Source organism: Struthio camelus, chromosome 2 (genome assembly GCF_040807025.1).
Source record: "Struthio camelus isolate bStrCam1 chromosome 2, bStrCam1.hap1, whole genome shotgun sequence".
Taxonomy (NCBI): Eukaryota; Metazoa; Chordata; class Aves; order Struthioniformes; family Struthionidae; genus Struthio; species Struthio camelus.
This window is the reverse complement of record NC_090943.1, coordinates 13,454,720-13,471,786: the sequence shown is the minus strand read 5'-3', so window position 1 is coordinate 13,471,786 and position 17,067 is coordinate 13,454,720. Positions and strand designations below refer to the sequence as shown.

Below are 17,067 nucleotides of genomic sequence, written 5' to 3'. Positions count from 1 at the left end.
AGAACACCATCCATTAGTGAGTTAATCACCTTAACAGTTGTTATGTGTACATGAGCTTTTCTTGCTCCTGAGAAGGAAAAGTATAAGCAGCAAATATTTTGTTTCTGTATTTTTAATTGCCTTAGGGAAAGAATCTGCCACAGATACAAGAACATGTGAATTCATCTTTCTCCAACTGTTCTTGGAAAAGACACCGTCATGTTTGTACAATATAGGACAGACCTGGCAACTGTTACATGGATGGAGCCTTCCCACAGATCATGCAGTGCCTCAATCTATTAATGACCTAAACTCCACGCAGCAGTGCCCTTGGAGAACTTCTGTTGCTAGCAAATGGTGAATCCTTCATACTCCCAAAACAAATCTGTTGCAGATTAACTTAATTATCTAAAGCTTCTAAGACCTTGGGGATTTGCAATGAAATATTTACAAACAGCAGAAAAACAAGAACTAAGTAGAAAATGAGTACATTGTCCAATCTGAGCAATAAAAAAGCCTTAGTCATTCATGTGTGTACGGGTAGTGAGGACATTAACATAATATACATTAGAAATGGACATACTGTGATTTACTTTTTACCATACTGGATATAAAGTCCCAGGGTGAATCGTGGTTCCCTGAAGTCAAGGAGAGTTTTTATATTTAATTTAATGGTCATGACAATTCTCTTCTAGTCTCTGCATCATTATTCATGGGGTTCAATTCAATGCCTATGCCATATCCATTGACCTTAGCAATAGGATTTTTTCTGCTTCCTTAAACAACTAAAATATGTACAAACCTATAGGTAAATTTTCCATTATCTATGCTGTAATTTTGTTTTGTCTAAGTCCACATATGTGCTATAACTCATTGCCTCCCTCTAACAGGTGAAGGTGCCTGCAGACCCAGCAGGACAGGAGAAGCTGAAGCTCCAATTTTTGCACCATATAGGAGTCTGTGGGAGGTCTTCCCACCTCAAATCAGTGCTTTGAATGGGGATCATAACTAACACAGTGAAGGTAAGCAAGAAATTGCACATTCCTTACTTCTAGTATAATGAGAAGCAGTATAATAACACAGGAGAAGCATGCTCCTCAGTATCCCAGCTTGCTTATTTATGCAGCTAGCTGGGATGTGGCAACTGAAAGAACGATCTCTCACTTAAGCAGGTACCTGTCCCCCGATATGATATATCCCGCTGGGTTTTTTACCCTATAAGAATGCTAAAATTACCATACTTTCAGTTGTATAATCTACATCTCAATACTCACATTCCTTCAAAATTATTAGTTCTTGAAAATAAGTCTAAAAAATCCTGCTAGATAAGGCTATCATGCTTTGATAATCCCATGAGACTGGAAGTAAATGGCTCCAAGTAAATGCAATGGCAAAAAGAAAAGAAAATATAGGAAATCAGAGGCAAAGGAAATTATTAGGGAAGAGATGTTTGGAATAAACTTTCTATTTTAATATTTCACTCTATAACTTACACTTATGCGTAATCAGGGCAAAGAAGCAGGTTAACCTATGCAAAAATAATGATAACTGCTGGTGTGCAAAAATTGTGCTGGGCCTGTTCGATCATTTGGGGTTTTTTGTATTACGCAGGGTACTAAGAGCATGAGGGGATTTCTTTCTGTCAGAAGGGTATTTCAAGGAAGGAAAAGAGGGTTTTGGAACATGTGCATTTTCTGAATTGGCCTCTATTATGCACTTTAATTCTCACTGTATTTCTGCAACAGTCAAGTCCTATCTTTGTGAATGACAAAGGCTATTAGTTTGACAACCATAGTAATTCATTACCATAATTAAAGAGACTATTTAATATGTCAGAGTTGATGTTTCCTATTAGATCTAATTAACATAGTATTTTGCATTCCTTAAAAAAAATTGCAGTATCCCTTCACTGCTAGGTATTTAACCTAACTGAAACAAGAGTTGCAGAAGGATCTCCTGGTGCTCAGTTTTCAATAGTTGCAAAAGTAACCTCAGAAACCTATTCCCTCCCTCGCTAACTGTCTGGGTCCGTTAGTACTACATTTTCGCCTGTGTTTTATATCACTTTCTTTTGAAACAATGGGGAAGTAAGAAATCAGTTCTCTGCTCTGGAGGGTAGCTCTTCTTATCCATTAAGATCTCTACATTTAATGGATAGCTATTGTGCTCCTCTTCCTAAACAGCAAATGGCACAGTCCTAACTTGGTCATTATAAATTTCCGTATGTAAAATATTGCAGTAAGATATCTGTTCATCATATCGCTTGATCCCACAAACCCAGCCCTCCTTATCATGAAGATTCCATAAAACTCCTGGTCCTATATTCGGGATTCAACTTCTGTCTTGATATTTGTCAATATGTACACATACAAGTTTACACGTATTATGTTTGTCTGTGTGTAGTTTGTGGCTCTACTGACTGTGAAGGAAGACTTAAAACACACACACCAGAATTAAAGCTGAGCTTTGCAAAATCTAAAGTCAAAATATATTTTTTGCTTTTAAACAAATGTGTTATTTTAAGGAGCCTCCTGAGTCTGGTGCTGCAGCACTTTAAGTGAAGAACAGTGAAACTTCTGAAATATCTGATCTGGCCTTCTCTGAAGAAAAATGACAACAATTCCAAAATCTTCTATACTACAAAGAGCCTGGACAGTCCCTTACTCACTCCTTTGTCCAAACACCTGACTATACCTTTATTTCACAACTCTTTGGTCCAGCGCTCTCCAGCAAATGGAATGTGTTTATAATAAAAAACACTTTGCATTTCTATAATGCTGCCCATCTGGTGTCCCCAAAATGCAGCAAAACATTAGTTAAGCGTCAGAAGTTGTTGGAGGATAATGGAGCTAAATACATTTCCTTAAAAGTTCACGCTTCCATTATTTCAGACTCAGATGTTAATGGGTCCACTTAGGCTAATATTTTAGACAATGTTTTTTTCTCCATTCAAGTTTTGGATAAACTCTTTTTGCGCTATGCAAATGTGTCAGTTATATGTGGAACTGTAAAAGAAGTAACACTGATGGCAGAAGGAGAAAGTTTACTTTCAGGCTTGCTAATATTTTAGATCTAAGGAGTAGCAAAGAATCTATAGAGTAGAAAAGAATTTCAGGAGGAGGATATAGCAGTCACCTGTATCATAACCCCAGTTTTGTCAGCTCCACAGTTTATTCCATCTAAGTTCACTTTCCTTTTATACATTGGTTTGCAGTGTGTGTGCCCTTAATCTATTGGCCTCTATTGAAATAAAATATCTTACGTATTCACAACATCGAAGAAGAAAATGAGAAAGTAACTATCCTGATAAAAACCAGTCTGGTCCACATTTCACCCAGAAGGTTTATGCCAGGAGCTGTCCATCCAAAACAAGGGTCTCATGCCCGTGTAAGTTTGCAAGCTGTTAAAAGTCAAATTCTCTTTTCTTTGAAACTGAAATCTTAGCCATTTGACAATGTTACTTAAATGGCTTAGAAATGCTGATAAAATGATTCACTACTTTTAAAAGGATGGTTAAGAAAGTGTTGATACGGAGCTGCCAGCAAAAGATGCAGTTCAAATGAGTTTCTCTATCCAAAGGGAAAGAAATGAGGTCACAATACCTGAAACTGTACAATTTCCCAGCAAATCTCCCTGTTTTCTGCCTGGAAAACAGGTTCTTCTCAAGCGCAGAGTTGGAAACATTTGCACCCACTGGGTAAGCATCAGCCACTTCTAAGCGCCGTACTCTTTTTTAGGGACATGTTTTTGTAAACCTAAGCTAATTTTTCTCAACTGGAGCCAAAAATTTGCCTGAGAGCCTTCATTGGCACTCTTATAAAAGGGTTTTGAAAGAATATCAGCAAAATGTTTAGGGATATGAAAGAACCGTAAGGTCACCTCTATTATGTCAGTTTATGCTAATTCACCAGGAAACACTATGCACAACATTGTCTGTCTGCTACACTCAGAGTCAGCTAGGAAATAAGACATTCACCGGGATACTGAAGGTGCTCCTTGGGCTGATTGATACAGATCAGACAGGCTTAGTTGAGGGACTCCAGCCAGCTTTAAGTGACAAAAATTCTCTCAATGTTATCCACTCCACACAATCCTTTAAAGAATAGTAATTGTTTTGCTCTATAGACAATAGGAGAACTCATGACTAAAGCTGTGTAGATCTTCCTGGTGTCTGTGAGGAATACATTGGGATTTTGACCATAAGCAATAAAAGATAGTTCAGCTTTACAGTAGGTAAATCTAAGGTGCTTCATGACAATGGCATCAGATCCTAACAGAACAAAAGCAGCTAACTAACCTTGGGTCTCAACTGTTCTATTGTAAGTAAGAATCACTGGTAGGATAGTGTTTAAAATTTAGGAAATAGATAAAAAAAAATGAGTGTTTCATTGGCGTATCTCAGAGAATAGAACAGATTATATCATAACATGTGTTTATTCCTTGCTTTTTATATGCTGACAGAGAGTTCAGTACGAAAATGAATGACTGGAGGAAGGAGGAAACCAGAAAGTTGTTGCGGGGAAAAGTTACACATTAGCAGTACTCAGAGACAAAGGGAGGCAGTATTTCTCCAGGATAATAGTGAAGACTTACAACAACCTTTGAGATCTTTTCAGTATTTCTTCAAATAATAGCTGATACAAAATAGGGATGAGACAGACAGATTTATGAATGACAGATGGGTTACTAGATTTACTCTAATCTGAAGTATAATGTATGCATCACACAGAAAAAGTGTGATGGAGGAGAGAGAAAGGAAGACAGAGTGAGATTCATCATTTTAGTGAAAAATAAATTGTTCATTCTTTGAAGTGCTGATAGCTTGACATCAGGTTGAATTTTCAAAACAACTAATATGAGGAAGGGCTTGAAACTGCCTTTTTATTTTGATGAGAACAGATATTCTCTAGGAGCCACAGTGGACTATTTGCTCCTTTAAATCTTCTAAAGGTCATTACTTCTCCTTTCCATCTGCAGTCCCATATTAAAGATCAGGGATAACTGAAGGTCATAGGGAATGTACGGGGTTGTGAAATTATGAAGAGAATAATTTCAGTACACAGAGGTTATTTTACAAATACCTAGAGTTTTCTACAAAAATTAGTAGGCCATTACATAGTATTTTTTTGTTAACTGTTTACATAAGGGCAAATGCAGACATGCAAAACTACCATTCCAAAAATAAAAGTGAACCAGAACTGTAGTGAGAACAGCTGCTGAAGATCTGGCCAGGAGTCAGTGCCTGGCAGAGTCCGTGATAGCAGGCCCAGCGTGTGAAACTACACACTGACCAAATTCCCATTAGGGCCAGGCATGCATATTTGGTTTTGTCACAATTTATAGCTGCTTCCTGAACAGTAGCTACTCAGGGTTAGCACAGCTGAGATAAGGAAATAGTTCTAGTAGATTTAAGGGGCTATTACAATACAACAAGTTGAGTCTCACCTTGGCGTCTGACCCATGCATCCGACCCATGCGTCCAGCATCCTCCCATTGACAACCTCTCCACATGGTTCCCAGAGCTCCCTGTGCAGCTTGGAGTGCAAGTGAGTCCTTTATTAAATCTATCCTGTTTAATCCTTCAGGAATGCTGAGTGTCTGTCTTTGCCGATATCCAGCCCTCTCTTGCCTGCCTTGAACATACAAGAACATACACAAAAAGGCTTAAAAATGAAGAAGATAGATATAATCTGGTTAGAGATCTCTGCCCTTGTTGCTGAATTCTCCGTGCTAAGCAAAAAAAAAAATATGGTAATTAGAAGACTAGTGACCATCACAAACTGTTAGAAAAGTTACTTTAGCCTAAAGATTTTACTGGATGATCCAATTGAGGTTAGACTACACTGATTTGTATAAATTTCATCTTTTGCTGCACAGCACACCCGCGCATTTCCCCATAGGCCCATAATTTCATATTAATGAATGCTGGCTCAGAAGAGCTGGCCCAATGAATGTTACGCTATTCTCTTTCTAGGGCAGGGATCCATAATCCCAGGGATTAGGGATATGAGGAGGTGATTGAGATTAGGAAAATACACAGCAGTGAAAGAGGAAGGAACAAGAGAAAGCCAATCCATGGAGCAGTGGTTGAAGGAAGCAGTGACGTTTTGATGTGCTGGCTCTTTCTATTCCTGCTTTTTCCCCTTTCTTCATATGCAACTCTTCTGTTGCCTCTGACACCTTAAAAAAAAAAAAAAAGGGAAAACAAACCTGAACTTTTAGAAAACATTCCAAACTTTGACTATGAATGCCTCTTTTACAATTTCCTGTTTACTTCTGTTAAGTATCAAATTCATTCAATATTTGTTTTAAAGTTTCCTTATTCCTTCATTATCCAGGTGGCAAAGGAAGCTTTCTTTGCTAGGCTTTGAGTTTCCATATACATGGAATTCAAGTTTGTTTTCTAGACTGGTTTAATGTCCACAAAATAGAGGAAGGGCTGATCACTTTAAGTAAAAGTTCAAACGTCTGTTGAAGGAATCTACAAACAGGACTAAGTGTAAATTCCAGGATTTCTTTCCTCTCTGTTAAAAATGCTTAACTATCTCAATTCCTACTATATATTAGGTCAGAAAACTCCTGCATTTATTTTAATAGGTTGCACTGCCGAAGATCAATGATAACTAGGCTAGAATATCTTACGAAGGAGAGCCTCTATTTTTCTGATGAAAATTCATTTCTTGATTGTTGATGAAATATCTTGGAATTTTCAATGATTATCCTTTTCATTTCCACCTCATAGGGAACTTCACATACTGTTTAAGAGGTTTCCTTTTGTTCTAAGATCATTTCAGAAATGCGCATGTGTTGGCATCATCATATTGTCCAATTGCTGCTGATAATTTTTCCAGTCTGTTTGTGCCTTGCTGTCAAGAAGACAAGCTGTTTTCTTTCTTTCCTCTTTGAGGATATCATAACATGAGGAGCAAAACACCAGGCATAATGAGACAGAATTATGTTATAAATCCTCAGAGGAAAATATATTTTTTTCAAAACTCTTGGCAGAGAACTTCTCAGAATGACCTAGTTGGTAAGTTGCATGAGACAAAAAGTTAAGTAGCGTGCTATAAACTAAATCCTACCCTAAGGAACAGAGAACTGAAAAGTCCCTGCATTGATCTGTTAGGCATTTTCTCCTTCACAATATTTCTCATGCCTTTTATGCCTTCAAATTGCTGAGTGTCTGATTTCATTTTCCACTGTCCAGTACAATATTTCAATCTGCAATTTGCTTTTGGCTTGCTTTATATTAGTATAATCTCTAACATGAGAGAGTCCTGATCGGCAATCAACCTATATAAAGTATATATTCAAAGTAAAAAGAAATATTAATAATGGCACATGGCTGATATGGTCAAGTCAATGTATTTTTCATAAAATCGTTTGAATACCTCCAGTCGTATAGCTTTGTTTCAAATAATGTTTCTGGTTTTGTCATACCTGTTGCCAAAAATTTATTATTGAATTGTAATTTGACTTCTACACTGACACTACCCGTAAAATGATCTCTCTGAATATGCTGAAGGCTGCCTGAAAACACATTTTTAAAAAGTCATTTAAATAAAAAGTATATTTGGATTGATTAATCTGTAGGCAATATAAAGATGAGGAAAATGCAGACATTGCAGATATTTCTCTTTTAGAAACCTTTTTAAAAGGAAACACCTCAGGACTTTGTTCTTCCATATCCATGGTAGTCACCTAAAATAAGAGAATTAGAAATGTAAGTGGATGACAGTAGAAAATAAAGGATACTTACTTATGTGAAGCACTCAGAAAAGGCTCAGAGAGGCAGCTTGTCCAGGATTCCTTCTAAGACGTCTCCATTCTGCTCCAATAAAAGCAGTGGCAAAACTCCTACTGATTTCAAGAGCACAGGGTCTCAACCACAGCTTAAAAAAACTCTTTAATAGTTGAGATAGACAGCAAGAAAAATGTAACAGACTTCCAGACATTCAAAAGAAAGGGAGAAACATATCCCCCAGTGACTTTCAGTGAGAATTTTGCTTAAAGCATCCCTTTGAGACTTTGGAAATCCATGCTGTAGAAATTATATGATGACTGCAGACTGCATTTACTGTCCTTGATTTCTGTTTTCTCTACTGTTCTAATTATGCCAGCAGGCATACGCTGAATGTGCAGGATGAGTCTTCTGAACATAATTGCTCTGTCCAGTTTGAATCTGGGAGCCATTCATCACTCACTGATCACCAGACACTGTTTTCAGCCACCTTAACTGATTGAACCTTTAATGTGTCAGCTGTTCTTGGGAATAACGCTACACACACATCAAGCTGCACAGATTTACACCAGAGCATCTATCTCTAAGTTTTTTTCTGTTTTAGCTTGGATTTTTATTTATAATGTTCAAGGGCATATTTCAGTCTATGTTTAAGTTTAAGCTCTTGCCTTTCATTTCCTTTAAATGTATACTAAGAGCAACATTTACTGTCAGTTACTTCTCTGTCCTTCCCTGCACACATGAGGCTAGAAAACTGTCCCCCGGGATCAGTGTCATACTATTGTTCATTTTATTAAACTATCACCCCAGTCTTGATGCTATTTTGGCTATTACACTCTGTCAACCAGTGCCCATGCATAGTCCAGATCAGCATAGTCACCTTCCAGTCCTGTAAAATGTCACTTTGACATAGTGCTAGTAAGAATTTAGCTCTTTTCTAATGGTTGGAATCAGGAATCAGCAAGGAAATTCAATGTTTTTCTATGACTTTTAAAAAGCTTAAGAAAAACAATATTCATCCATTCATATAGAAAGATTGACCGGCACATTCTTCCCCACTGATTACTGTTCATCTTCTTATAAGTACTTTGGGAAAGGGACAATGTTTTCTTCTGCTCAGTAAGTATTTGACACAACAGTTACTAATAGATCCTCCGGATGTTACTATATATACAAACTAGCTAACAGTACTAAGGATTTCCATTGCATATGTACTCAAATTGTATGTTCACTTTTATCTCAAGAGTCAAATGAATATGTACAATAGAGACACCACAGAATGGATTTCTATCAAAGTTAGCACTCATTCTCTCTTGTGTCATGTACAAGTCTGCATAGGTGAAAAATGAACTGGCTCACACAGAATTTATAATTCAAACTAACATTGAGACAGAGGGAGAATAATGACCAAATCCACAAAGGTATGTTGGTACCTAACCCAGGGCTAGATGCTCAGGTCTCATGGAACTGATTAACAGCAGACTGCTGGAGGTCACAGTCTATGGCAGAAGAAAGCACTGACTAAGGACTGAATGAATTAAAGTCCACCCAAGGATGATTTTTCTTTGTCAGGATTGTTCCTGAGGTTCATCAAATTACATGGAGGAATAAAAGCCAAAGGAGATCATTTTTTTTCTTCTCTTGAAAGTAAGGCAAATCTTTATCTTGTCTGAGGAGCAAGCATTTGGGAATGTAAACCCAGAAAACATTCCAGAAAATATCTGACCAAAGAGAACTTTGCCAGGGAATATGTCAAGGGATGTTATAATTATAAAAGCATATTTTAATGATTTGTAGCACGGTTGCCTTTTTCACTTACCTTAATTGTTTCCAGAGGGTAGAAAGCGAGCAGAAGTTCCCTTTTATTTGCTGAAAGTTTTATTGGTAATTTCAATGTCTTTTAAAGTGATGGTGGGTTAAAAAACAATTGCCTAAGGAAAGACAAAGGACATCCAGCAATTTATTAATGGAAACACCTGACACATGGCTGTGACTCTCTTTAAGTCAGACTAATTCTCACCTTTACCATTTCAACCTCAGATTCCTTCTGAAAGTGTCTCAAATTTTTTGTTATTTTCACATAAAGACTGGTACACTGATGTGACTCTGAGATCATCTCTATGATTTTCGTTTTAATCTTTGACCAGAGTCAGGGCCCAGGCTGAGGTGTTACGTATTCTAGCTTAAAATTATAAAATGTTGATAACTGCTATAAAATATTGGTAACTGCTATTGAATAACCATCTCCTTCCCTGGAGAGATTCAAAACCCGTCTGGATGTGATCCTGGGAAATATGCTCTAGGTGACCCTGCTTGAGCAGGGAGGTTGGACTAGATGATCTCCAGAGGTCCCTTCCAACCTAAATGATTCTGTGATTCTGTGAACCATGCTCATAACAAGCACTGTGATTTCAAGATGGGATGTGTGACAAACAATATATCTGCGTTTGGTCCACCATTTCTTGCTTTTATGAAGAGTTTGCATGTTCCCTTAATAAGGACAGAAGAGAATTTGAGCAAAGTGGAATTTCTTGGCTTCTTTGTGGAGAATAACCCAAATCTGCCCAGGAAGAGAAACTTCTAGAAAAAAGCCATGGCAGGACAGCAAGGGAAAAAAAAGAAAAGAAAGTCACCTCAAGAACCTTGGAGCCTGCAGCTCAAGAGAGAGTATGCCGGAAGATTAGGCAGAAAACACGTAGACAGGTCTCAGGGATAATGAAAAGAAAAATGTCGCAGATAACATCATGCAGAGTTGGCTGCAACACAGAAACCGCTGTTTTGATTGAAACCAGACGTGGTAGTTCCTTTCCTTTCCTTGAAGGAAACCACCTTGGACACACTGGGTAAGGGGGATAGCTTTATACTCTATTTTTTTATTTTTATTCTCTCTTTTCTATTCCCTGTTGAGTTTTCTCTATTAAAAATATTCTAGTTTGCAGTCTAATAAATTCAGCTGTTTAAGTGATACAAGCTTTTCATTATTTTCTCTGATGAAGTCACTGTAAGGAAAAGGTCTGTGCAAATCTTTGCCATCTTTGGAGAGTCATTGAAATATCACAGAAGTATACATGAATCTTCTGGAACAAAGGAGTATGTTAACCACTCAATAACTAGAATAAACTTTTAAAATATGAGCTGTTTTGAGAAAATGCCAGTGTTAAACTTCATTATATTTCTTGATTTTACAAAACGGAGAATATCTTTCCTAAATGTAAGGCTAGAGAGGCATTAGAACAGATTAATTTGACTCTACTTGAGCAGGGGGGTTGAACTAGGTGATCTCTAAGGGTCCCTTCCAACCTCAACCATTCTGTGATAGATTGCTTAAGGCATTTGTGGAACCTCTGTCATGCAAGTTTTAAAAAACATATCGGACGAGTGCCTGTTAAGAGTGGTATCGTTATAGATGATCTTGCTTTGGGCAAAGAATGGACTTGATGATATTAGTGTGCTGTTCCCTCCCATTTGTTATTACTAATAATTCTGAAAGGCACACATTCATATAGAAATATTCCTTCAGAACACTTTTTCTCAGTATAAATTAGGTAGAATATATAAAACAGTCTAAAACAGCCAAAATAAGAAAGTCATATAGGACCTGTTTATCATTTAGCTTACTCATACATGCAAGGTACAAATAGGATAAAAGACCCAAAGATAATTAACCTTCAGGAAAGCATAAAAAAGGCCAAGGAGAATATTACTGAAAATACACAATATTCTTAATTCCTCCAGGTCAACATGTATCAGCTTTCCCAAGCTTCGTTAAGAGGATGAAATACATGATGCAATATTTAGAAGAGTCCTGATTCTGTAAAATACCCTATTGTTTCTAAGCTTAGTCTTATCACCTCATACTCAACTATTAAAAATTAAAAATCCTGTGGGCGAACTCTCCCCTCCCATATGCATATTGTTTTCATAAAGCTTTTCCATAATCTCTGAACTCTTTTGGTATCAGCCCCATGACAGAGAACTAGCTTCCACAGAGATTTCTTCTTAGCTAAGATCACAGAGCTTAAGTTTGTCATATCTTACGTAACTAAGCCTTCCAGCTAAAGTGTATTTATAAAGCTTGAGGCAGACTAGATTCTTTCTTGTATTGTCAACACATTCATTAAACATGATCTTCTACTTCTTTCGCAGGGAACACTGGGAGGTCACATGTCATGTACTTTGTCCTTAAAAAATAATCATGCTATCTTTTTAGTGTTAGCAGTGTATAGGAGAATTTTTATTTTGTGTATAGCTTTAAGCAAAGACTCTGATAAAACTTCTTGATAAATAACAACAATTAAAGGAAGAAAGTCCCAAAGGAGGCCACAAAACAAAGGGCAAAAAGAAAGGACAGCTTTAGGAAGAATAGAAACCAGGGACTTTTACTAAAAAGTCTCTACCTTGGAGGCAAGAGATTTTAGTTCTATTTCTGTCTGTATTTCTGGCCAGCTGTGTGTGTGAGAAACCTCAGCTGGCTCTTTCCTCCCCTCAGCATAGCTCTCAGCATCACGTTTCCCACCTCCTGTGTGAATAATGGTCGCTCTCAGCTAAGTGGAATGCGAAATTCCCTACTATCAAAGCCTTGTCATGCACTAGGGCAGAATCCAGTAGAGAACTCCAAGGTTGGCTTGTGTCCTACAACATCCCTGTATTAATATTTCTGCGTCTCTCTGAGCTTCTGGAAATTCTCCGTTCAGAGTGCCTTATGTAGACTATAAACAGCGTTACTTGAAAATTAATCATCTTGGCTTTTTTGATCTCTATTGCTTAGATAAGCCATAGAAAAGTTAGGGGTAGCCTACAGTTGCAGATTATGACACCTATATGGAGACATTTACAGTTAGAGGTCTGTTATGTGACATAGATGTGCGTGTTCCAATTGTAGCCAGTAGAGTTATAGTCAAGGTAGTCAAGAGAACTACTCAGCTCACTGTAAAGTTGACATCTACATTTGGTTAGTCATAATATGTGACTCTAGATCCACAGACTAGAGGAAAAAATTCCCATTGCTTCCATCACTTCTCAATGAGGCCATTTGCCCCGACTGTCTGACCTTCAAGCTGCCATTCCAGCAATCAGTCAGGTCACATAATTCCAGAGCCCTCTCCACCTCATTTAAAACAAATCACACATACTACACACAGTTTTTTTTCCCCCCCTTTAAACTCCCCCCCTAGTCAGTTTAAAGTATAATAATCCATTTGCAATAAATAGTTGGCATTTACTTATTGTCTGTTTGGAATAATTTCTTTCCTTTATCAGGTTTATGAAGAGACAGAAAATTCAACCAGACTTCATGTGTCTTGCACCGTACAACAGCAGGAAGATGGCATTTTTCTTATCTCCAATGTTGTTTTCACTGAAGCACTGACTAAACCTATTTACATATGCCCACAAATGTCCATCAATCTCTTTATAATAAAAACCCGTTAAACCTGGCAATTTTGTTCTTTGTCTGTAAGCATTTTTTCCTCTTTCAAATATAATTTCAATATATCAAACACCATCTTGTTATAGCCTATTTAAATAGCTAACCTAGGATTTTCTTTTTCTTTTCACACAGGGAACATAACTAATAGCTTGGATTTAGCAAAACTGATTTTTTTTTTTAAAGCAACCTTAGACGAATAATATTATATAAATTATTTTCCCTGCTTCCCCCTGCAGAACCTTAATAATTGCTTCCTCTTTTAACACCTTCTACAATCTGACAAATAGACCTTCTAAAAATGGGATGTTTCCCCAAGGTAAAAATGTGCTTTTACTTCCTCTGAGATCCTAAATAAGAATGTGAAAAAGACTCATTTAATATACATTTTTTTCTAACAAACAACTGTTAAACTCATCCTGCTCAAATGTTGAAACAGAAGGAAACTGGGAACAGACAAAAAAAAAAGATTATTGTTTGACCATAGGAAAAAAAATGATCCTATCAGTATGCAGTTGAAGTAATCTGGCCTGGTGTACTGTATTACACAGGACAAATAATTTCACCTAGTGCCTCAGTATCGAGGTGGTAAACTCATCTAGAGCCAGAATTAAAATTTTTGTGAAGACATGAAGTATTGCCCATTGCATAATACTCGTAAGTTCTTTGAGGGAAATACTTTGTTTTGCTGGGGCAGCAGTTAGTACTGCTGGGGCAGCAGTTAGTACAAGCAAACGTTGGCTAACGCCTAACTTTACTACATGTTAAAATATAACAAGATAGAAAAAAAAATAAAAATATAATAATAAATGAGAGTTCAAACAGATGAATATTCATCATAGACTTACTCAAGTTGTTCCAGGATCCCTTTTTTTCTTTAAAAAGTGTAACTTCACTTTGTCATTCTGACTTTGATTAGTTTTAACTTCCTGACACTGAATCTTGCCATATCTTTCACTTCTGCCATCAAAAATCCTCTCCCTGTATTGGTATTTAAAGGACCTTGATCAAGTCATATCCCAGCCTTGTCTTTAATATACTGAAATTTTTTTGCTGTAGATGAGATTTTCAAAATCTTACATTATTTTCAAATCACTTCTGTTGAAAGACGCTTTGTTTTTGTCTTTTAATTTTCTCTGGGTGAAGATTCTTAAGAAAGATTTTTTTAGTGTTATTTTTCAAAAAGAAGATATGCATTTCCTTTGTTTCAGAGCGCTTTTAATATTTATTTGCTAATAGGTAAATGCATATAATTATAATTTTATAGTTACAGTTATTCTAAATGGAAATAGTTGCAGTCTTAAGAAATGACAATTTAAGACTCTTTAAAGTGATAATTAGGAGTTTCATTTCCATCCTGCCTCGCACCACCTCCCTCATATCGTACCTTACATGCTGTCTCCAGACAAAACCGAACTACTTGACCTGTACTGTGGAAGATGACAGGAAAATTCCAGATGCTACTCGGGGCCACCCTGCTGTGCAGTGTTGCATACGGCAGTTTAAAAGGGTGCCCTATACAGTCCCTCTCTGCACTTCTGCCAGATGAGTGCATCTGGGAATATCAGCATATCAGCTGGTGGACGCTTCTTAGCAGAGCAGCATGAAGGATCTCCAGAAGCTACCGTGCTATTCCCACAGTCCTGCTACAAGCTGGGAAAGAGGGGCAGTTTCACATCTTCCAGAGACATGCCCCGAGATTTATGTTCCGTTATTGGGCCTAAGAGAGTGCCTTTTTACAGTGAAAGTATCAAACTGAGAGAAAATAAGAAATACGGTGAAACTAAGCTTTACAGTTTAAGTCTTTTAGTCAGCTGTTCCCAAGACAAGCTGAATACTCCCCCCAAAAATCACAAATTCTTTTAAAAAGTGAAAAAATGTTGTATTCAAGACTCTGGTGCAAAATGAATGAAGATTCGATCTTTTTTATGATCAACCCAACTGCAATGTAGAGGCAGGTGGAAATAACTTAGTTGTTTAAATATTGCTGCATGGGCTATTAGAAACTTGTTATTACATTTTCCATACTCAATATTGGTAGACATCAGCAGCTTTTGGCTGTGGAATAAACTTTCTCCATAAAAAGGTCAAAGGGTGCCACTATGCCATCTTTGTCCTTACACTGCACCATATAAAATTCCTCCGTATGTACCCAGGCAGCTGAGCTAACAGGATATTTAATAGGATTTTTTTTTTTTGTCTCCCTCATTAGTGATATAAGAAGTTTATGACATGAAGAATGAAGATGCTATGAATCTTAAATCTTCCACATGCGTATGGCGGATTACTTTTGAATACAAAGGTAGTCCTGGAAAAAAGCATGAGAATAGCCGAGGGATTTCACTATAAAATGGAAATTGTTTGAAAAAATACTTGAAGATAATGGATTTTCTTTTTTTAAGGAAAAGAATGGTAGATGAAAAATAAATAGTAGATGAAGATATGAATACACTATGATTTAAAGCTATGTAACTTTTTATACTGCAAGGTTATGTCCTTCTTCTAAATCTTTCAGAAGCACAGAATAAAATTTTAGTTGACATCAAGAGCTAGACCTTAGTAATGATCTCAGGTGCCTCTTTTGTTTTCATATACAACAATATTTTTACAGGAAGGAAAATGTATTTTAGAAAATCATTGTTTATGGAAAGAAAGGATACCAGAAGACAGCTTACTGAATCCTGAGAATTTATTGGGATGGAATAGGTCAACGTAATTAATCAGTATTGCTGCAGGCATCAGCAGGTAAAATTCCAAAGCTTTTGGTACACAAGGAATTGGACTAGATGATAATACTAGTCTTTTCTGGTACACTGCTGTGAATGCTGGAATAGAACTTCGTGAAATAATTCTTCTGATCTTTCTGGTCCCAGTAACTTGTGGTTGAACTAGCATAAATCTTTCAGCCTAGGATATTCCATCTAATTTTTTTTTAGATTTCAGTCATTAGAGAATTTATCACATTCTTTATTTGTCTATTACATAACTTAATTGACTTAACTATAAAAATTGAGTACTTAATGTTCCATTTGATTTTTAGTAGTATCAGGTTCCATTCTTCGGAGCTTCCTGTTTTCCTCTCTGATAAGTTATTTGCCTATTGAACCAGGTATCATTTTTCAGTGTAGAATTTATGCACAAAAAAATTGAAAAGTACTATGTATAGTATTTATTTTTCTTCCTTGACCCCGTGAACCACAAATAATCGAGTATACTCTTTTCCAAAAAAAGGTGAGCTCCAACAATATTTCTACTACTAATGGTTATTACCTAGGGAAAAAAACAAGCTTAAGTTGCCCATTAATTTTTTCAACTCAGACTTCTTATTCGGAACTGTTCAGTGATGCATATCCGAAAAAAAGTCTCTACTCCGAGTGTCCAAAACCACCCCCACTTTGCCACAAACTTAGGGCAATCTGCTATCTCAGTAGGCAGGAAAAATAGTACGTCATTAAGTATCCTAAACAATACTGTTTTTCAGGTACTTTGAAAGCATCGTCATATCTTAATGAAACCAAAAACCGTTTTGGTGCATTTCTATTTTCTCTTTATGAAGAACAGTGTCAGCTGGGATTTTCCCCAATATCTGTGATATCGTAGCTTGAGAAATTTTATAATTACTTCAAAATTCACCTAAGCCTACAATAATTCCCTGCCATTTTCAATCATTTCAACCTGATTTAGGAAGAAATTGTGGCTACTTTTGGATGACATATGTCTACAGAACATTCAGGATAGCTGTGTAACAACAAATAGGTTCTGCTGTTTGGCACGCTTCTGTCAAATAGTGGTAAAAAATTTACGTGAGGGAAAGAATATATTTTGTGAATATCATGAATCTTCACATTCTTAAGTTTTTTTTTTTTATATGGATAAATTTAAGAAAAGTCATTTTAGTCTGCATCTCAATGTAAGATAAATG

At 36.7% G+C, this 17,067-nt stretch overlaps 1 long non-coding RNA gene across 1 annotated transcript in view; it reads right to left on the bottom strand.

Moving 5' to 3' along the window:
* LOC138066275 (uncharacterized) overlaps positions 1-8,192 on the bottom strand; it is a 35,033-nt gene extending 26,841 nt beyond the window's left edge. The window contains exons 1-2 of the long non-coding RNA XR_011139538.1: positions 7,739-8,192; positions 5,425-6,159 (exon numbers count right to left, since the gene is read on the bottom strand). This is a non-coding gene — a long non-coding RNA (uncharacterized lncRNA). The remainder of the gene's footprint in view (positions 1-5,424; positions 6,160-7,738) is intronic.
* Between the last annotated feature and the right edge of the window lie 8,875 nt (positions 8,193-17,067).